A 22,760-nucleotide genomic window follows, 5' to 3' on the forward strand; every position below is an offset into this window, starting at 1 on the left:
GCCACTATTTTCCTCTGTTGTGTTCAGAGGAAAATAACCATGGATATGTTTCTACAAAATACCCCATTATCTCAAAAGAAATTATTTCGGTTTTGAGAGTAACTTACATCATGGAGCACTGACCATTTTGGAGGACAATGCTACAACATATTAGCTAGTCAAAAGTCTTGAGACATAAGCTGGCATTCAATCCTTGCAGATGTTACATTTTCCAAACTGCCTTTTCAGAAGTGCGTTTGATTTGCACAGCATTTACCTCAGAAGGAGGAAGTTGACATGTGATTTAGAAATGGGCAGTCTGGTGTTGTGACCTGTTCAGTAGTGATGCAAAACTTGGCTGAGAAGTCATCCAGGGCACACAACAGCACTGACAATTCCTAAATCAAGTGTCAACTTCTTCCAGCCCGGACTTGCTGCTGTAAAAGGGCCGTGTGGAAAACTATCATCTGCAATGATTGAATTCCAGCCAGTCTTGTTTGAGACATTGGAAATGCATTGCTTTTCTTACATACACGTACATAATATCATTTTAGGTTGTGGCCTTGTACTTTGCTGCAACTGAAAATTGAGTGTTAAAGGATTTGAACTGATTGACTTGAGTCAACTGACAGTAAAAAATAAAAAAGTAATTGAATTAATAGACAGTCATATGCCTCATTCCCCTCATATCCAAGAGTTAACTTGATGAAGAATGATTTCTTCTCATTTATATTTCAATTACACCTGCTTTGGGGATTCAAACCCATTTCAATGCAATTTGTTTTGAAAACTCAATAAAGACATTAATGCCCGTACGAATGCAGTTTCTTATTGTGAGGGTAAATCATTTGAATATACAGAGACAATAATAAGTTCACTCAAATAATTATGGAAGACAGGAAATCATTGTAATGAACCCAATGTGCCATCTCATTCTTGCCGCCCGCGGCGGGATTCAAGATTTTCATGTGACTGAGGGGATTTGCTGGATCTGCTCGACGCTGCTGATGCTCAGGAGAAAGAGTCTTACATGAACCACATTTCAAATGATCCCAAAACAAAGGACCCATCAAAGAATAGCTCAATCTGTCAGAAAGAAACACTACAAAAGGTAAATAAAAAAAATGAATAAAGGCCCACGAAAATCTCCAGGCAAAAAGTTGTTAGATTGGACTATTATGATGCACCGAATGTTAATGATTGGAATTGTGGTTTAACGCTTTCGTTGCATGCGTCATAGCACAGTTGTTTCATATGTCAGAAGCAGTGTAGCCTAATTACAGATCATTCTTAAGACAACATAGTGTTGCTATGCAGGCAACATTTAAAGTGTCAACAATATAGGCTATCTCTTGTGATTTAGCACTCAATGTCAATTTTGTCAAGTATGATTATTAAGGCCTCACGGGAAATGTACTCAAGAAACATATCCGGAACAGTCACTACTTCCAACGCATGCTTGGTCACTCACTCACTCGCGCTCTCTCTCAATTTAATTTCAATTGAATATCAATTCAATTTAAGCGGCTTTATTGGCATGGGAAACATATGTTTACATTGCCTAAGCAAGTTAAATAGATAATAAACAAAAGTGAAATAAACAATTAAAATAATAACAGTAAACATTCCACTCACAAAAGTTCCAAAAGAATAAAGACATTTCAAATGTCATATTATGTGCAAATAGTTCAAGTACAAAAGGGAAATATATAAACATAAATATGGGTTGTATTTACAATGGTGTTTGTTCTTCACCGGTTGCGCTTTTCTTGTGGCAACAACAGGTCACACATCTTGCTGCTGTGATGGCACACTGTGGTATTTCACCCATTAGATATAGGAGTTTATCAAAATTGGGTTTGTTTTCTAATTATTTGTGGGTCTGTGTAATCTGAGGGAAATATGCTTCTCTAATATGGTCATACATTTGGCAGGAGGTTAGGAATTGCAGCTCAGTTTCCATCTCATTTTGTGGGCAGTGTGCATATAGCCTGTCTTCTCTTGAGAGCCAGGTCTGCCTACGGCGGCCTTTCTCAATAGCAAGGCTATGTTCACTGAGTCTGTACATAGTCAAAGCTTTCCTTAAATTTGGGTCAGTCACAGTGGTCAGGTGTTCTGCCACTGTGTACTCTCTGTTTAGGGCCAAATAACATTCTAGTTTCCTCTGTTATTTGTTAATTCTTTCCAATGTGTCAATGAATTATCTTTTTGTTTTCTCATGATTTGGTTATGTCTAATTGTGTTTCTGTCCTAGGGCTCTGTGGGGTCTGTTTGTGTTTGTGAACCCCAGGACAAGCTTGCTTAGGGGACTCTTCTCCAGCTTCATCTCTCTGTAGGGGATGGCTTTGTTATGGAAGGTTTGGGAATCGCTTCCTTTTAGGTGGTTGTAGAGTTTTACGTCTATTTTCTGGATTTTGATAATTAGCAGGTATCAGACTAATTCTACCTCTCTCTCTCACACACACACACACAAACACACAAGTCATCACACGGTCAAGTTATGGATTCATCAATAATATTCATCAAACAGCTGAGACATACGAATACCTGGTTCTGCCATGATGCTTCCACACACAACACTGACTGCAGATTCTTAGTCAATATCAAGTGATTTGGGGATCTGCAGTAGGCTACTGATAGTAATGAGGGGAAAAGGATTGTACATGATGTTTTATTCAAAAGGATTCAATCATTTTGGATATTTCTTTGTGATGCATCACATCCGGCCGTGATTGGGAGTCCCATTGGGCAGCGCACAATTGGCCCAGCGTTGTCCGGGTTTGGCCAGGGTAGGCCGTCATTGTAAATAAGAATTTGTTCTTAACTGACTTGCCTAGTTAAATAAAGGTTCGATAAAAAATAAATATGTAAAAATGAATGATCCTGTTTCTATATATTATCCCCTCAAACACATTATTACATACATTACTACAACACAATATCACATACATTTCATTATCATAATGTATGGTAATGACAATCCAAGGCATTACACATAAAAGCTTATTTACACAGGGCATCACTTCTCTTATATGGTCACAATTGGATGTTAATTCATTAAACCACAGTGTAACAAAACATTAAGCAGTTCCGGCGTGACATCATCCGAGTGGTAACACTTATCTTATTGCCGCAGGAGGACGAGAAGCAGACACTTGATTTTCCAACATTCCGGTAGATCGGTTTATTTTTATCTGCGGTGTGTAAAATGTCAAGCGCAGGACACTGGAACGGAGTAGGAGGAGAGAAGCAGAAGGGTGTTAATGGGATTGTGTGGCCCTCAGCTCACACCTCGCCCCTGCAAGCAGGAGGTGTCTGTGGGTGTCTACAGAAGATGGCTCTGTGACACAGGGCTCACGACCATTTACCAATTTTAATTTTAGTTATTCCCAAGGGGAAAATACTGCCTGGCATCAAATATGACTGACAGACTGCAGGCAACACGTTACAACAAGATTATACAGTATATAAACTGTAGTATCCCTTGATCGTGTAGTGCTTACTATATATAGCATTTTGTAGTATACTGTAGAATACTATACTACAAATCAAATGTATTTATATAGCCCTTCGTACATCAGCTGATATCTCAAAGTGCTGTACAGAAACCCAGCCTAAAACCCCAAACAGCAAGCAATGCAGGTGTAGAAGCACGGTGGCTAGGAAAAACTCCCTAGAAAGGCCAAAACCTAGGAAGAAACTTAGAGAAGAACCAGGCTATGAGGGGTGGCCAGTCCTCTTCTGGCTATGCCGGGTGGAGATTATAACAGAACATGGCCAAGATGTTCAAATGTTCATAAATGAACAGCATGGTGAAATAATAATAATCACAGTAGTTGTCGAGGGTGCAGCACCTCAGGAGTAAATGTCAGTTGGCTTTTCATAGCCGATCATTAAGAGTATCTCTACCGCTCCTGCGGCCTCTAGAGAATTGAAAACAGCAGGTCTGGGACAGGTAGCACGTCCGGTGAACAGGTCAGGGTTCCATAGCCGCAGGCAGAACAGTTGAAACTGGAGCAGCAGCACGGCCAGGTGGACTGGGGACAGCAAGGAGTCATCATGTCAGGTCGTCCTGAGGCATGGTCCTAGGGCTCAGGTCCTCCGAGAGAGAGAAAGAAAGAGAGAAAGAGAGAATTAGAGAGAGCATACTTAAATTCACACAGGACACCGGATAAGACAGAAGTACTCCAGATATAACAAACTGACCCTAGCCCTCCGACACATAAACTACTGCTGCATAAACACTGGAGGCTGAGACAGGAGGGGTCAGGAGACACTGTAGCCCCATCCTATGATACCCACGGACAGGGCCAAACAGGAAGGATATAACCCCACCCACTTTGCTACTACACCCTGTCGTATCCCTCAATTGTTTACTCCTTACTATAGAAGTGCATAGTATACTGTAGAATACACTACACACTGTACCTTTCAGTCATTACAGTTTTTCTCAATAGCGTACAAGCAATTTTAGATCTGTGTTGAAATGTAATCTATAGCAGAAAAGCAATGATCAAACTTCTGATCATTTTCTTGCCTTAGTACCCGACTCGCATATCTTAGACTACCTTTCGCAAAACATGACATACAAATGTCATCAGTGAATACAAAATTCACCATTAAGTGTTTTGTTCACAGAATATTAGCAAATTGTTTTCATCAGAAGAGAAATATGTGCAATTGTGTTGACTGTTTCCGGCAATCAGTAAATACTACTGCACAAAAGGAAGGCCGCCTATATCTTTGTAGTGACTGGGTGTATTGATACACCATCCAAAGTGTAATTCATAACTTCGCCGTACTCAAAGGGATATTCAGTGTCTGCTTTTTAAATTATTACCTAACTTCCAATAGGTTCCCTTCTTTGCAAGGCATTGGAAAACCTCCCTGGTCTTTGTGGTCGAAGCTGTTAAAAATGCACTGCTCAACTGAGGGATCTTACAAATAATTGTATGTGTGGGGTACAGAGATGAAGTAGTCCTTAAAAAATCATGTTAAAAACTATCATTGCACACAGAGTGAGCCCATGCAACTTATTATGTGAATGTTTACTCCTGAACTTATTTAGGCTGGTCATAGCAAAGGGGTTGAATACTTACTGACGCAAGACATTTCAGCTTTTCGTTTTAAATAAATTTGTAATAATTGTGAAAAACATTATTCTACTTTGACATTATGGGGTATTGCGTGTAGGCGAGTGACAAAAAAAATCTCAATTTAATCCATTTTAAATTCAGGCAGTAACACAACAACATCTTGAAAAATTCAAGGGGTGTGAATACTTTCTGAATCCACCCATAACAGTTGTGTTCCTCCATTGTATTCACCTTTATTTCTATTGTGGATTGTGTTCTGTGCACCAATGGAAAGTCTACAAATCTATGAGCTAACCTGAACACATGTACTGTGTTTAGATTGTGATAGACCATACTGTATATTGCGTTCGCTACAGGTTATAGAAAAGAGTATAAACTCTGAACCTATCCATTCAAACCCCAGTCCTTCCTACTTAAAAGTCATGGAAAAGGTGCTATTTTAATATTTGTCCAGTAGGTTTCCTCAAGGAGAAAGCCCACACGTCTATGTCAAAGATAATAAAACAAAAACACTATAGTAAATACTACAGTATATTACAGCCATGTGTTTTTGTGCAAAAACTAGTGAATACTACAGTGAAGTCCACAAAAACACTACAGTGAATATTACAGTATATAAACTTAGTAATACAACAGCATTTATACCATAGTATACTATAATATGTTTTCATGTGGGCAGGCTCTCACAGATCTCTTCATAATATTGATTAGTTAGCCAAAGTTTTCATTATTGGTAGGCAATCTAGGTGTGTTTAATCTCCATGAATCCATGAATTGCTGGCTTTATGTGAACGTCTATGGGTGACCAAGCTGACTATAAAATGCCGGTGTGGGATCATTCTTTCCTACTTTTTATATTGAGTGTACTTCCCAAATGGCACCCTTTTCCCTATTTAGTACACTAAATATTCCCATGCTCTGTTTAAAAGTAGTGCACTATACAGGGAATAGGGTCCCTTTTGGGATGCACAATGCTCATGCCAAGAAACCACCATTGTAACTTATGGTACCCACTCAAGACAGAAAGCAGCAGCTCCCAAAGACCATATGGGTGAACTGGAGGAACTGTAACCCCTGGGGCTTAATGCAATATTAATGGCGTACAGTATTAAGACATCCTGCTTTAAAAAAAATGGATTATCTCGATCAATACACTGCAAGGTAATACTTTCAAGGGGGGCAGAGTAGGGGTGACAATAGGCTCATGCTCTAAGCTAATGTTATCCCCCTTAGTAAACAACATATTTCTTAGTAAGTGTTATTTGGTTTATTGTTCATTCAGCACTTTATCGTCAGCAAGATATTGGAAGGCCACTATAGAGCGAGAATCACATTGTTGCCTCTTTTACTTTGCCGGAGCTGCAAGTGACAAGGTATCTATGCTGACAAGTTACACACTGTGCTTTAATTATCTTTTTTCGGTAAACCCTGTCGTTGTGTTTCCTCGTGAAACATGACTGTTTATTTTTGACAGATTCATAACTAAGGTGCTGGGATGTTTATGCATTTAACATTATATATGTCTCAATATGAGTGATTCATATTTCATTTCAAGCTCTACAATAATTGAAAACCCTGAGTCCAAGTTCATTTTCTAGTATTGGCAAACTGTGTGCATTACGAATGACAATGGCATCACAGGGGCAACAATGTCATTTAGGGGTGATATACACTGCATGACCAAAAGTATGTGGACACAGCTCGTCAAACATCTCATTCCAGAATGATGGACATTCTTTGCTACTATAACCCCCCTTTGCTGCTATAAAAGCCTCCACTCTTCTGGGAAGACTTTCCACTACAGCCACAAGAGCATTAGTGAGGTCAGGCACTGATGTTGGGCGATTAGGCCTGGCTCGCAGTTGGTGTTCCAATTCAACCCAAAGGTGTTCGATGGGGTTGAGGTCAGAGATCTGTTTAGCCCAGTCAAATTTTTCCACACCAATCTCGACAAACCATTTCTGTATGGACCTGGCTTTGTGCATGGAGGCCTTGTCATGCTGAAAGTTGGAAGCATAGAATCGTCTGGAATATCATTGTATGCTGTAGCAGATTTCCCTTCACTGGAACTAACAGGCCTAGCCCGAACCGAGAAAAACAGCCCCAGACCATTATTCCTCCTCCACCAAACTTTACAGTTGGCAATATACATTGCGGCAGGTAGCATTCTCCTGGTATCCGCCAAACCCATATTCGCCAATCAGACTGCCAGATTGTGAAGGGTCATTCATCACTCCAGAGAACGCTTTTCCACTGCTCCAGAGACCAAGGTAGCGAGCTTTACACCACTCCTACCGATGCTTGGCATTGCACATGGGGATCTTAAGCTTGCTCGGCCATGATAACCCATTTCATGAAGCTCCCGATGAACAGTTCTTGTGCTGACGTTGCTTCCAGAGGCAGTTTGGAACTCGGTAGTGAGTGTTGCAACTGAGGACAGACGATTTTTACTCGCTACGCGCTTCAGCATTCTGCGGTCCAGTTCTGTGAGCTTGTGTGGCCTACCACTTCGCGGCTGACCCATTGTGGCTCCTAGATGTTTCCACTTCACAATAACAACGCTTACAGTTGACCGCAGCAGCTCTAGCAGGGCAGAAATCTGAGGAACTGACTTGCTGGAAAGGTGCCATCCTATGACTGTGCCACATTGAAAGTCACTGAGCTCTTCAGTAAAGCCATTCTACTACCAATATTTGTCTATGGAGATTGCATGGCTGTGTGCTCGATTATATGCACCTGTCAGCAACAGGTGTGGCTGAAATAGCCAAATCCACAAATTTGAAGGGGTGTCCACATACTTTTGTATATGTAGTGTGTCTCATCAAGGGATAAAATACAGCAGTCAGATTTTGCGCCTCAGGACTAACCCTGAGTGACAGTGTGAGACAGTACATTGGAAACTGGGAGGGGAGGGTACATTTGAATTCATGTGGTGTTACAGCACAGCAGATGACAAATGGCCGTGCTCATGTAGTTCTTCTTCAGTCGCCCACTGGCGCAAACCACTGTAGCCTATCTACTGACTCTCTGGACACCAACGATATTTTGGGAATAGCTGGTGGTTTGTTTCCAGCGCCGGAAGGAGTAGATAAGTCATACATTTTTGGGAGGGGAGCACAGAGCATATTCTTTTCAAATGCATCTGTTTCAAAATGTGACTGTACTGACATGTTCATTGTAGCCTTTCATGACTTTTAATTCTCAAATTTGTCTTTTGTTTTTGAAGCTTTGGTGCGTTGTTGACCTGAATGACCTCTAAAGTAACAAATATCATTGGAAGAGTAGATTCTGTTTACATTATTTTTTTTTTTTAAACCTAGCTATTTCTCTATAAACATTTGCTTTGAACCAAAATAATTAGCAAACAAACAATTAAATCAAATTTTACACTGGCGTCCATTCAATCTCTCCCTCGGCTATACATGTTCCCAAGGGCAAAATGTCACTTGAGGTCTGCAAGTTTTGATGACAAGATGCAAGATTAACTTCCTCAAATGACTTTCTGTGATCCAACACTTCCTCTACATTAGACAATGAACTGACAATAGTGCTTTCCCAAGTTTCATCATTATGAAGCCAAACACAAAGTACACACAATAGAGGGTGGCCTCCAACTGCTCTTAAATGCTAGAAAAACGAAATACATGCTCTTCAACCGATCGCTGCCCACACCCGCCCGCCCGACTAGCATCACTACTCTTGACGGTTCTGACTTAGAATATGTGGACAACTATAAATACCTAGGTGTGTGTCTAGACTGTAAACTCTCCTTCCAGACTCATATTAAGCATCTCCAATCCAAAATTAAATCTAGAATCGGCTTCCTATTTTGCAACAAAGCCTCCTTCACTCATGCTGCCAAACATACCCTCGTAAAACTGACTATCCTACCGATCCTTGACTTCGGCGATGTGATTTACAAAATAGATTCCAACACTCTACTCAGCAAATTGGATGCAGTCTATCACAGTGCCATCCGTTTTGTCACCAAAGCCCCATATACCACCCACCACTGCGACCTGTATGCTCTCGTTGGCTGGTCCTCGCTATATATTCGTTGCCAAACCCACTGGCTCCTGGTCATCTATAAGTCTTTGCTAGGTAAAGCTCAGACTTATCTCAGCTCACTGGTCACCATAGCAACACCCACCCGTAGCATGCGCTCCAGCAGGTATATTTCACTGGTCATCCCCAAAGCCAACACCTCATTTGGCCGCCTTTTCTTCCAGTTCTCTGCTGCCAATGACTGGAACGAATTGCAAAAATCACTGAAGAAGGAGACTTATATCTCCCTCACTAACTTTAAGCATCAGCTGTCAGAGCAGCTTACCGATCGCTGCAGCTGTACACAGCCCATCTATAAATAGCCCATCCAACCAACTACCTGCCTCATCCCCACATTTGTTTTTATTTTTCTGTTCTTTTGCACACCAGTATTTCTACTTGCAAATCCTCATCTGCACATCTATCACTCCAATGTTAATGGCTAAATTGTCATTTCTTCGCCACAATGGCCTATTTATTGCCTTACCTCCTTACTTCATTTGCACACACTGTATACAGAGTTTTCTATTGTGTAATTGACTGTACGTTTGTTTGAAAATGTTTGAAACCTAGCTATTTCTCTATAAACATTTGTTTTTAACCAAAATAATTAGCAAATGAACAATTAAGTCAAATGTTACACTGGCGTCCATTCAATCTCTCCCTTTACAAAGCTTGTGGAAGTGGGGGCTATACATGTTCCCAAGGGCAATATGTCACTTGAGGTCTGCAAGTTTTGATGACAAGATGACAAGATTAACTTCCTCAAATGACTTTCTGTGACCCAACACTTCCTCTACATTAGACAATAAACTGACAATAGTGCTTTCCCAAGTTTCATCATTATGAAGCAAAACACAAAGTACACACAATAGAGGGTAAATGGATGTTGTAAAATGTCTGTTGCTTAATGTGCTTACTCACCTAATCCCAAAGCGGAGTTCGCCTTACCTCCTTACTTCATTTGCACACACTGTATACAGATTTTTCTATTGTGTCATTGGCTGTACGTTTGTTAATCCCATGTGTAACTCTGTGTCGTTGTTTTTGTCGCACTGCTTTGCTCTTCAGTAAGGCAAGTCTACTGCCAATATTTGTCTATGAAGAGTGCATGGCTGTGTGCTCGATTTTATACCCCTGTCAGCAACTGGTGTTGCTGAAATAGTCAAATCCACTAATTTGAAGGGGTGTCCACATACTTTTGTATATATATTATATCTCATCAAGGGATAAAATACAGCTGTCAGGTTTTGCGGCTCAGGACTCACAATGAATGACAGTGTGAGACAGTACATCTGAAACTGGGAGGGGAGGGTACATTTGTATTCATGTGGTGTTACAGCACAGCAGATGTCATCGCACAAATGGCCGTGCTCAAATAGTTCATCTTCAGTCGCCCACTGTCGCAAACCACTGTAGCCTATCTACTGACTCTCTGGACACCAACGATATTTTGGGAATAGCTGGTGGTTTGTTTCCAGCGCCGGAAGGAGTAGATAAGTCATACATTTTTGGGAGGGGAGCACAGAGCATATTCTTTTCAAAGGCATCTGTTTCAAAATGTGACTGTACTGACATGTTCATTGCAGCCTTTGATCACTTTTAATTCTCTAATTTGTCTTTTGTTTTTGAAGCTTTGGTGCATTCTTGACCTGAATGACCTCTAAAGTAACAAATATAATTGGAAGAGTAGATTCTGTTTACATTAAAGACATTTTTTGAAACCTAGCTATTTCTCTATAAACATTTGTTTTTCACCAAAATGCTCAGCAAATGAACAATTAAGTCAAATGTTACATTGGCATCCATTCAATCTGTCCCTTTACAAAGCTTGTGGAAGTGGGGGCTATACATGTATACATAACTCTGTGTTGTTGTTTTGGTCACACTGCTTTGCTTTATCTTGGCCAGGTTACAGTTGTAAATGAGAACTTGTTCTCAACTGGCCTACCTGATTAAATAAAGGTGAAATAAATAAAACTGAATAAAAAATATGTGTGGCTTAATGTGCTTACTCACCTAATCCCAAAGCTGAGTTTTCCTCTGAGTCAGTTTTTTTCATGTAATGTGGACGGGCCAACACATGGTGGTGCTTGAGTGTTATTTTACAAGACTTAACATATCAATAATGACATTTCATGATGACAGACGAAGCAACGCCTGGTCGTGTGTGGTTCACTTACAGTACAATAAGTGATGATTAATTTAAATACTGTTTTTCATTGTGTTTCACCATTTCTAGTCCTCTGACTCACTTTATGTAAATTAACCTGTGTGTATCAAATGGATAAAATAAATGAATGGGTCATAAATGGATGAAAGTATAAAATCTAATAGCAATGGTTACGCATTTCATTGTATTTCACCATTTCTAGTTCTCTTATTCACTGTATGTAAGTTAACCTGTGTGTATCATGGGCATACAATCAGTAAAGTCAAAATATCAGCCAAATAGCGATGCTAATTCAGGGTAACAGTATGAGTCATTGTGTATAATATGAACAAGTCATATGGAGATTTTAATTTCCTTAACCTCTGACAGGAGTAGTTACTGCCCACTCAAAAAATGTGTGTGTGTGTGTGTGTGTGTGTGTGTGTGTGTGTGTGTGTGTGTGTGTGTGTGTGTGTGTGTGTGTGTGTGTGTAGCATGCTTGCTCCAATGGTTCCAAATGACATGCGTGTCCCAGCCACCCTGCCCCAACATTATGTACGCCCTCTGCCAGGGCATTCAGATTCAGGTTATTCTGGTTTCAGACTAGAGCTGTCCATGAGTCACCCCGCCTTCTTACAGAAAGATACTGATCCCCACCTGATAGCATCTAGACTAAAACACTACTTAGCACCTATTCATGTTCCACAGCCACTTGTCTTTGACACAATAGTGTTACAAGATTTGCAAGCAACGCTGGACAACACCTGTGATGTTCGTGTACACAATGTAAATTAACAAGTCCCAGGTTCAAATTTTCTAAATAAAATCCTACTTTATTACTTAATTTAGTAAATGTGTTAACCTTTTTCAGTGGGCGTATGTCACACATTGAATGCCAACATGTTACACTACCATAGTAAATGTCACCAAATGATATTGCTGATGTAATATGTTTGTGAATAATGTTATTCTACCTTAGGTAATGACACCTGTCTCACTCTAACTGCATACACCAGTGCCTTGCAGTGGGAAACAGTACTAGGTGGTGTGGTGTACCTGTTATTAGAAATGGGGACGACCATAGAGATAAGATTAATAAGAAAGATAAGAATGCACCTGATACGTGTGACACACAATACAACAAAAACATCACTGCAATATACAGGTTGAAGTACATTTCGTGTCCCAGAGATCCGTGACCCTTTTGTTAGGTCCTCTGACTTGACAAAATGGACCCTCAGGGGAAAAGGAGATTAGAATGAAGCTGCGTTCTTGATTCACCCAACACTGTGCCTGATGAAAAATGTTTAAGTGTCAATACCAGACATCACCCGTGGCTTGAAATGGAACCCTGTTGAAGGTCAAACACGACCCTATTTTGTCGTTAACAGCTGTCAACTCCGAAACTAAAGATAGACTGGTTACCCATTTTATTGTTTGTTTGGTCTATGAGGCTACAAACACTTTGGGTATTTGAAGAGAGCTAGCTATATTAAAAACAATTATTTAGTATCACTAATGTGTCCTACTGTAGGTTTACAATGTTTCATAACACCTTTATTAGAACATAACAGTAGGTGGATCCATCAGGATCAACATTTTACAGAAATGCTATCAGTAGCAAAGCATATAAAAACAAGCAAACAAACATTTCATTACATTTTACATTTCTGGTTTGTTCAATAAAATGTGGAAGATTAATTGAAAAAAATATAAAAGTAAATAATGGTCAAACTAAAAATGTTTCCTTATTTTTGCAACTGTAATAATGGACTTTTTAGCATACACAGATCTAGTAAATCTCTTTCTGGAAAATGTATTCTGATAAATTCTAAATAAATTCTATTTAATTACCAATAAAACTGTCATTCTATAGTTTTTCATGTAAACCAAATAAATATGTATAGCAGCCTAGAGGTAGGTAAATGGTGGTTAGTTACCTGTCTTTTCTCTGGCAGTGGCGAAAATGATGAAGAACTGTAGGCTACAGAGTCTGTGCATTGGAGAGGCCCATCGAAGGCTTGACTACTTTAAAAGAACATCTGCAATTTTGATCATCATGATTTAGTGACTGGAAAGAAAATGTACTGATCTACTGAGATTTTTTAAACACAGACTAACTTTCTGAGCTTGGCTAAGATGGCGCCGACAGAGATGGTCGCCTCGCTTCGAGTCCTTAGGAAACTATGCAGTATTTTGTTTTTTAACCTCTACCGACCACCAAACCCGGATCCGGGATCCCCCCCAGCATAATTGCTGACTAGCATAGCCTAGCCTAAAGTTACAGGGATATCATAAAAAAAATTGTTCATGAAATCACAAGTCCAAGACACCAAATGAAAGATACAGATCTTGTGATTCAAGCCGTCATCTCTGATTTGTAAAATGTTTTACAGGGAAGACACAATATGTAAATCTATTAGCTAACCACTGTTAGCAAAAGACAACAATTTTTTTACTCCACCATTTTCTTACTGCATCAGTAGCTATCACCAATTCGGCCAAATAAAGATATTGATAGCCACTAACCAAGAAAAAACCTCATCAGATGACAGTCTGATAACATATTTATTGTATAGGATAGGTTTTGTTAGAAAAATGTGCATATTTCAGGTATAACTCATAGTTTACAATTGCACCCACCATCACAACTCGACTAGAAAAAATACAGAGAGCAACGTGTCTTACCTAATTACTAATCATAAAACATTTCTTAAAAATACACAGCTCACAGCAATGGAAGACACAGATCTTGTGAATTCAGACAATATTTCAGATGTTCTAAGTGTTTTACGGCGAAAACACAATAAATCGTTATATTAGCATACCACATATGCAAACGTTACCCCAGCATGAATTCAAGCCAAAGAGAGCGATATCGTTATCATCGCCAAAATATATTAATTTTTTCACTAACCTTCTCAGAATTCTTCCGATGACACTCCTGTAACATCATATTACAACATACATATAGAGTTTGTTCGAAAATGTGCATATTTAGCCATAAAAAAACGTGGTTATACAATGAAAATAGTAGCAATACAAGCATGGAAATGTCGGTCGCCATCTTTCAGAGTGATCTAGTTTAATCAAAAGCTAATCATATACTTGACAAAAAAATACAGGGTTGACAGGAATCGAAAGACAAATTAGTTCTTAATGCAATCGCTGATTTACATTTTTTAAATTATCCTTACTTTTCAATACAGGTTGCGCCAAGCGAAGCTATACAAAACAAAATGGCGGCATAAGCGTTTAACATTTTTCGACAGAAACACGATTTATCATCATAAATTGTTCTTACTGTGAGCTGTTCTTCCATCAGAATCTTGGGCAAAGAATCCTTTCTTGGGTCTAATCGTCTTTTGGTCGAAAGCTGTCCTCTTGCCATGTGGAAATGCCCACTAACGTTCGGCATGAACTGGAAACGTGCCCAGCGGTTCAAAGTGTCTCAGAAATAAATGCCTCAAAATCGCACTAAACGGATATAAATTGCTATAAAACGGTTTAAATTAACTACCTTATGATGTTTTTAACACCTCTAACGAGTAAAAACATGACCAGAGAAATATTACTGGCTAAACAACCATTTGGAAGGAGGCAAGTCCGATGTCCATCTTGCGTCAGGCGCAGCCAGGGAAAGAATGCTAACTCCACGTTTTGGTGTTTTATAGTGGCTCTGATTGCGCAATCGACTCCATTCAAAGCGTCATCACGTACTGACATCCAGAGGAAGACGTAGGCAGTGTCTGTTTCTCCATAGCATTTACAGCGACTTTAAAACTGACCTGGGACCAGAGGCCAACATTTCTAAAATCTAAATCCCTATCAGGAAAAGTGCTGTAGAAGGAGTTCTGTTTCACTTAGAGACAAAATTCCAACGGCTATAGAAACTAGAGAGTGTTTTCTATCCAATAATAATAATAATATGCATATTGTACGAGCAAGAATTGAGTAGGAAGCCGTTTAATCTGGAGCCCGATTTATGCTAAGTCGAAACAGCACCCCCTATATTCGCAAGAAGTTTAACGTATTATTTCTCATATTGTTAGCCCAGAAAATCTTAAGTGTTATTACATACAGCCGGGAAGACCTATTGGATATAAGAGCGACGTCAACTTACCAACATTACGACCAGGAATACAACTTTCCCAAAGCAGATCCCTTGTTCGGATCACCACCCAGGACAGTGGATCTAATCCCAGAAGCCGACCCAAAACAATGTCGTCGCAGAAGAGGCAGACAGAGTGGCCTCCTGGTCAGGCTCCGTAGGCGTGCACACCGCTCCCCGCTTCCGAGTATACTACTCGCCAATGCCCAGTCTCTTGACAACAAGGTAGTCGAAATTAGAGCAAGGGTTGCCTTCCAGAGAGACATCAGAGATTGTAACATTCTCTGTTTCATGGAAACATGGCTCTCTCGGGTATGTTGTCGGTGTCGGTTCACCCACTGGGCTTCTTCATGCGTCTCGCCGACAGAGATAAACACCTCTCTGGGAGGAGGAAGGGTGGGGGTGTATGCTTCATGATTAACGACTCATGGTGTAATCATAACAACATACAGGAACTCAAGTCCTTCTGCTCACCCGACCTAGAATTCCTTACAATCAAATGCTGGCCATATTATCTCCAAAAGAATTCTCGTCAGTTATCATCACAGCGGTGTATATACCCCCTCAAGCAGACACCACAACGACCCTCAAGGAACTTCACTGGATTCTTTGTAAACTGGAAACCATATATCATGAGGCTGCATTTATTGTACTGGGGATTTTAACAAAGCAAATTTGAGAACAAGGCAACCTCAATTCTATCAGCCTATTGATTGCAGCACTCGCGCGAGTAATACACTCGATCACGGCAGAGCCAGAAGAGGACTGGCCACCCCTCATAGCCTGGTTCCTCTCTAGGTTTCTTCCTAGGTTTTGGCCTTTCTAGGGAGTTTTTCCTAGCCACCGTGCTTCTACACCTGCATTGCTTGCTGTTTGGGGTTTTAGGCTGGGTTTCTGTACAGCACTTCGAGATATTAGCTGATGTACGAAGGGCTATATAAAATAAACCTGATTTGATTTGATGATCACTGCTACTCTAACTTCTGAGATGCATACAAGGCCTTCCCTCGCCCTCCCTTCGGCAAATCTAACCATTACTCCATCTTGCTCCTACCGTCTTATAGGCAGAAACTCAAACAGTATGTACCCGTGACTAGAACCATTCAACGCTGGTCTGACCAATCGGAATTCACACTTCAAGATTGTTTTGATCACGCGGAATGGAAAATGTTCCGGGCAGCCTCAGAGAATAACATCGATCTATACGCTGACTTGGTGAGTGAGTTCATAAGGGTTGTGTGGCTGCTCGGCCATGGAAACCCATTTCATGAAGCTCCCGACAAACAGTTCTTGTGCTGACGTTGCTTCCAGAGGCAATTTGAAACTTGGTAGTGAGTGTTGCAACTGAGGACAGACGATTTTTACATGCTAGGCTTCTTCAGCATTCTGCGGTCCAGTTCTGTGAGCTTGTGTGGCCTACCACTTCGCGGCTGAGCCATTGTTGCTCCAAGACGTTTCCACTTCACATTAACAACACTTACAGTTGACCGCAGCAGCTCTAGCAGGGCAGAAATTTGAGGAACTGACTTGCTGGAAAGGTGGCATCCTATGACAGTGCCACATTGAAAGTCACTGAGCTCTTCAGTAAGGCAAGTCTACTGCCAATATTTGTTTATGAAGAGTGCATGGCTGTGTGCTCGATTTTATACCCCTGTCAGCAACGGGTGTTGCTGAAATAGTCAAATCCACTAATTTGAAGGGGTGTCCACATACTTTTGTATATATATTATATCTCATCAAGGGATAAAATACAGCTGTCAGGTTTTGCGGCTCAGGACTCACAATGAATGACAGTGTGAGACAGTACATCTGAAACTGGGAGGGGAGGGTACATTTGTATTCATGTGGTGTTACAGCACAGCAGATGTCATCGCACAAATGGCGGTGCTCAAATAGTTCATCTTCAGTCGCCCACTGTCGCAAACCACTGTAGCCTATCTACTGACTCTCTGGACACCAAAAGATATTTTGGGAATAGCTGGTGGTTTGTTTCCAGCGCCGGAAGGAGTAGATAAGTCATACATTTTTTGGGAGGGGAGCACAGAGCATATTCTTTTACATTTACATTTTACATTTAAGTCATTTAGCAGACGCTCTTATCCAGAGCGACTTACAAATTGGTGCATTCACCTTATGATATCCAGTGGAACAACCACTTTACAATAGTGCATCTAACTCTTTTAAGGGGGGGGGGGGTTAGAAGGATTACTTTATCCTATCCTAGGTATTCCTTAAAGAGGTGGGGTTTCAGGTGTCTCCGGAAGGTGGTGATTGACTCCGCTGACCTGGCGTCGTGAGGGAGTTTGTTCCACCATTGGGGTGCCAGAGCAGCGAACAGTTTTGACTGGGCTGAGCGGGAACTGTACTTCCTCAGAGGTAGGGAGGCGAGCAGGCCAGAGGTGGATGAACGCAGTGCCCTTGTTTGGGTGTAGGGCCTGATCAGAGCCTGAAGGTACGGAGGTGCCGTTCCCCTCACAGCTCCGTAGGCAAGCACCATGGTCTTGTAGCGGATGCGAGCTTCAACTGGAAGCCAGTGGAGAGAGCGGAGGAGCGGGGTGACGTGAGAGAACTTGGGAAAGTTGAACACCAGACGGGCTGCGGCGTTCTGGATGAGTTGTAGGGGTTTAATGGCACAGGCAGGGAGCCCAGCCAACAGCGAGTTGCAGTAATCCAGACGGGAGATGACAAGTGCCTGGATTAGGACCTGCGCCGCTTCCTGCGTGAGGCAGGGTCGTACTCTGCGAATGTTGTAGAGCATGAACCTACAGGAACGGGTCACCGCCTTGATGTTAGTTGAGAACGACAGGGTGTTGTCCAGGATCACGCCAAGGTTCTTAGCACTCTGGGAGGAGGACACAATGGAGTTGTCAACCGTGATGGCGAGATCATGGAACGGGCAGTCCTTCCCCGGGAGGAAGAGCAGCTCCGTCTTGCCGAGGTTCAGCTTGAGGTGGTGATCCGTCATCCACACTGATATGTCTGCCAGACATGCAGAGATGCGATTCACCACCTGGTTATCAGAGGGGGGAAAGGAAAACTTTTCAAATGCATCTCTTTCAAAATGTGACTGTACTGACATTTTCATTGCAGCATTTGATCACTTTTAATTCTGTTTTTGAAGCTTTGGTGCATTCTTGACCTGAATGACCTCTAAAGTAACAAATATAATTGGAAGAGTAGATTCTGTTTACATTAAAGAAATGTTTTGAAACCTAGCTATTTCTCTATAAACATTTGTTTTTTTACCAAAATGCTCAGCAAATGAACAATTAAGTCAAATGTTACATTGGCATCCATTCAATCTGTCCCTTTACAAAGCTTGTGCAAGTGGGGGCTATACATGTATACATAACTCTGTGTTGTTGTTTTGGTCACACTGCTTTGCTTTATCTTGGCCAGGTTACAGTTGTAAATGAGAACTTGTTCTCAACTGGCCTACCTGGTTAAATAAAGGTGAAATAAATCAAATAAAAATGTGTGTGGTTTAATGTGCTTACTCACCTAATCCCAAAGCGGAGTTCTCCTCTGAGTCAGTTTTTTCATGTAATGTGGACGGGCCAACACATGGTGGTGCTTGAGTGTTATTTTACAACATTTAACATATCAATAATGACATTTCATGACAGATGAAGCAACGCCTTGTCGTGTGTGGTTCACTTACAGTACATTAAGTGATGATTCATTTAAATACTGTTTTTCATTGTATTTCACCATTTCTAGTCCTCTGACTCACTTTATGTAAATTAACCTGTGTGTATCATATGGATAAAATAAATGCATGCGCCATAAATGGATGAAAGTATAAAATCTAATATCAATGGTTCTACATTTTCATTGTATTTCACAATTTGTAGTTCTCTGATTCACTGTATGTAAGTGAACCTGTGTGTTTCATGGGCATACAATCAGTATCAAATCAAAATATCAGCCAAATAGTGATGCTAATTCATGGCAACAGTATGAGCCATGGTGTATAATATGAACAAGTCATATGGTGATTTTAATTTCCTTAACCTCTGACGGGAGTAGTTACTGCCCACTCAAAATGGTGTGTGTGTGTGTGTAGCATGCTTGCTCCAATGGGTCCCAATGACATGCGTGTCCCAGCCACCCTGCCCCAACATTATTTACGCCCTCTGCCAGGGCATTCAGATTCAGGTTATTCTGGTTTCAGACTAGAGCAGGCCATGAGTCACCCCGCCTTCTTACAGAAAGATACTGATCCCCACCTGATAGCATCTAGACTAAAACACTACTTAGCACCTATTCATGTTCCACAGCCACTTGTCTTTGACACAATAGTGTTACAAGATTTGCAAGCAACGCTGGACAACACCTGTGATGTTCGTGTACACAAAGTAATGTAACAAGTCCCAGGTTCAAAAATTCAAAATAAAATCCTATTTTATTACTTAATTTAGTGAATATGTTAACCTTTTTCAGTGGGCGTACTTCACACTGAATGCCAACATGTTACACTACCATAGTAAATGTCACCAAATGATATTGCTGATGTAATATGTTTGTGAATAATGTTATTCTACCTTAGGTAATGACACCTGTCTCACTCTGACTGCATATACCAGTGCCTTGCAGTGGGAAACAGTACTAGGTGGTGTGGTGTACCTGTTATTAGAAATGGGGAGGACCATAGAAAAAGATTATTAAGAAATATAAGAATGCACCTGATACTTGTGACAGACAATACAACAAAAACATCACTGCAATATACAGGTTGAAGTACATTTCGTGTCCCAGAGATCCGTGACCCTTTTGTTAGGTCCTCTGACTTGACAAAATGGACCCTCAGGGGAAAAGGAGATTAGAATGAAGCTGCGTTCTTGATTCACCCAACACTGTGCCTGATGAAAAATGTTTAAGTGTCAATACCAGACATCACCCGTGGCTTGAAATGGAACCCTGTTGGAGGTGAAACACAACCCTATTTTGTCGTTAACAGCTGTCAACTCTGAAACTAAAGATAGACTGGTTACCCATTTTATTGTTTGTTTGGTCTATGAGGCTACAAACACTTTGGGTCGTTGTAAAGAGCTAGCTATATTAAAGACAATTAGCTATTATCACTAATGTGTCCTACTGTAGGTTTACAATATTTCATAACCCCTTTATTAGAACATAACAGGATCAACATTTTACAGAAATGCTATCAGTAGCAAAGCATATAAAAACAAGCAAACAAACATTTCATTACATTTTACATTTCTGGTTTGTTCAATAAAATGTGGAAGATTAATTGAAAAAAATATAAAAGTAAGAAATGGTCAAACTAAAAATGTCTCCTTATTTTTGCAACTGTAATCATTGACATTTTAGCATACACAGAGCTGGTAAATCTCTTTCTGGAAAATGTATTCTGATAAATTCTAAATAAATTCTATTTAATTACCAATAAAACTGTCATTCTATAGTTTTTCATGTAAACCAAATAAATATGTATAGCAACCTAGAGGTAGGTAAATGGTGATTTCTTCCCTGTCTTTTCTCTGGCAGTGGCGAAAATGATGAAGAACTGTAGGCTACAGAGTCTGTGCACTGGAGAGGCCCATCGAAGGCTTGACTACTTTAAAAGAACATCTGCAATTTTGATCATCATGATTTAGTGACTGGAAAGAAAATGTACTGATCTACTGAGATTTTTTAAACACAGACTAACTCTCTGAGCTTGGCTAAGATGGCGCCGACAGAGATGGTCGCCTCGCTTCGGGTCCTTAGGAAACAATGCAGTATTTAGTTTTTTAATGCATTATTTCTCATATTGTTAGCCCAGAAAATCTTAAGTGTTATTACATACAGCCGGGAAGAACTATTGGATATAAGAGCGACGTCAACTTACCAACATTACGACCAGGAATACAACTTTCCCAAAGCAGATCCCTTGTTCGGATCACCACCCAGGACAGTGGATCTAATCCCAGAAGCCGACCCAAAACAATGTCGTCGCAGAAGAGGCAGACAGAGTGGCCTCCTGGTCAGGCTCCGTAGGCGTGCACACCGCTCCCCGCTTCCGAGTATACTACTCGCCAACGCCCAGTCTCTTGACAACAAGGTAGTCGAAATTAGAGCAAGGGTTGCCTTCCAGAGAGACATCAGAGATTGTAACATTCTCTGTTTCATGGAAACATGGCTCTCTCGGGTATGTTGTCGGTGTCAGTTCATCCACTGGGCTTCTTCATGCGTCTCGCCGACAGAGATAAACACCTCTCTGGGAGGAGGAAGGGCGGGGGTGTATGCTTCATGATTAACGACTCATGGTGTAATCATAACAACATACAGGAACTCAAGTCCTTCTGCTCACCCGACCTAGAATTCCTTACAATCAAATGCTGGCCATATTATCTCCAAAAGAATTCTCGTCAGTTATCATCACAGCGGTGTATATACCCCCTCAAGCAGACACCACGACGACCCTCAAGGAACTTCACTGGATTCTTTGTAAACTGGAAACCATATATCATGAGGCTGCATTTATTGTAGCTGGGGATTTTAACAAAGCAAATTTGAGAACAAGGCAACCTCAATTCTATCAGCCTATTGATTGCAGCACTCGCGCGAGTAATACACTCGATCACTGCTACTCTAACTTCTGAGATGCATACAAGGCCTTCCCTCACCCTCCCTTCGGCAAATCTAACCATTACCCCATCTTGCTCCTACCGTCTTATAGGCAGAAACTCAAACAGTATGTACCCGTGACTAGAACCATTCAACGCTGGTCTGACCAATCGGAATTCACACTTCAAGATTGTTTTGATCACGCGGAATGGAAAATGTTCCGGGCAGCCTCAGAGAATGACATCGATCTATAGGCTGACTTGGTGAGTGAGTTCATAAGGAAGTGCATTGGAGATGTTGTACCCACTGTGACTATTAAAACCTACCATAACCAGAAACTGTGGCGCAAAATTGAAAGAACAAACAACCGCATGGAAAGAGGAGTGGGAATATGGCAGAATATAAACAGTGTAGTTATTCTCTCCGCTATCAAACATGCTGTAACAGCAGCCTTCCTCCTCTTCGTCTGAAGAGGAGGTGTAGCAGGGATCGGACCAAGACGCAGCGTAGTTCGTGTACAACATGTTTAATAAACGACGATAACGTGAACACTACACAAATACAAAATAACAAACGTGGCAAAAACCGTAACAGTCCTATCTGGTGCAGAGAACACAAAGACAGAAGACAACCACCCACAAAACCCAACACAAAACAGGCTACCTTAATATGGCTCCCAATCAGAGACAAACGACTAACACCTGCCTCTGATTGGGAACCATATTAGGCCAAACACAGAAACAGGAAAACTAGACACACAACATAGAATGCCCACCCAGCTCACGTCCTGACCAACACAAAAACA

General features: G+C 40.9%; 1 non-coding gene across 1 annotated transcript; it reads left to right on the plus strand.

Annotated features, from left to right (window-relative positions):
• Window positions 1-5,501: 5,501 nt before the first annotated feature.
• Window positions 5,502-5,555, plus strand: LOC120028374. Its single transcript, XR_005473440.1, has one exon. It is a non-coding gene; the product is annotated as a U7 small nuclear RNA (small nuclear RNA).
• Window positions 5,556-22,760: the final 17,205 nt, after the last annotated feature.

Source organism: Salvelinus namaycush, chromosome 2 (genome assembly GCF_016432855.1).
Source record: "Salvelinus namaycush isolate Seneca chromosome 2, SaNama_1.0, whole genome shotgun sequence".
NCBI lineage: Eukaryota > Metazoa > Chordata > Actinopteri > Salmoniformes > Salmonidae > Salvelinus > Salvelinus namaycush.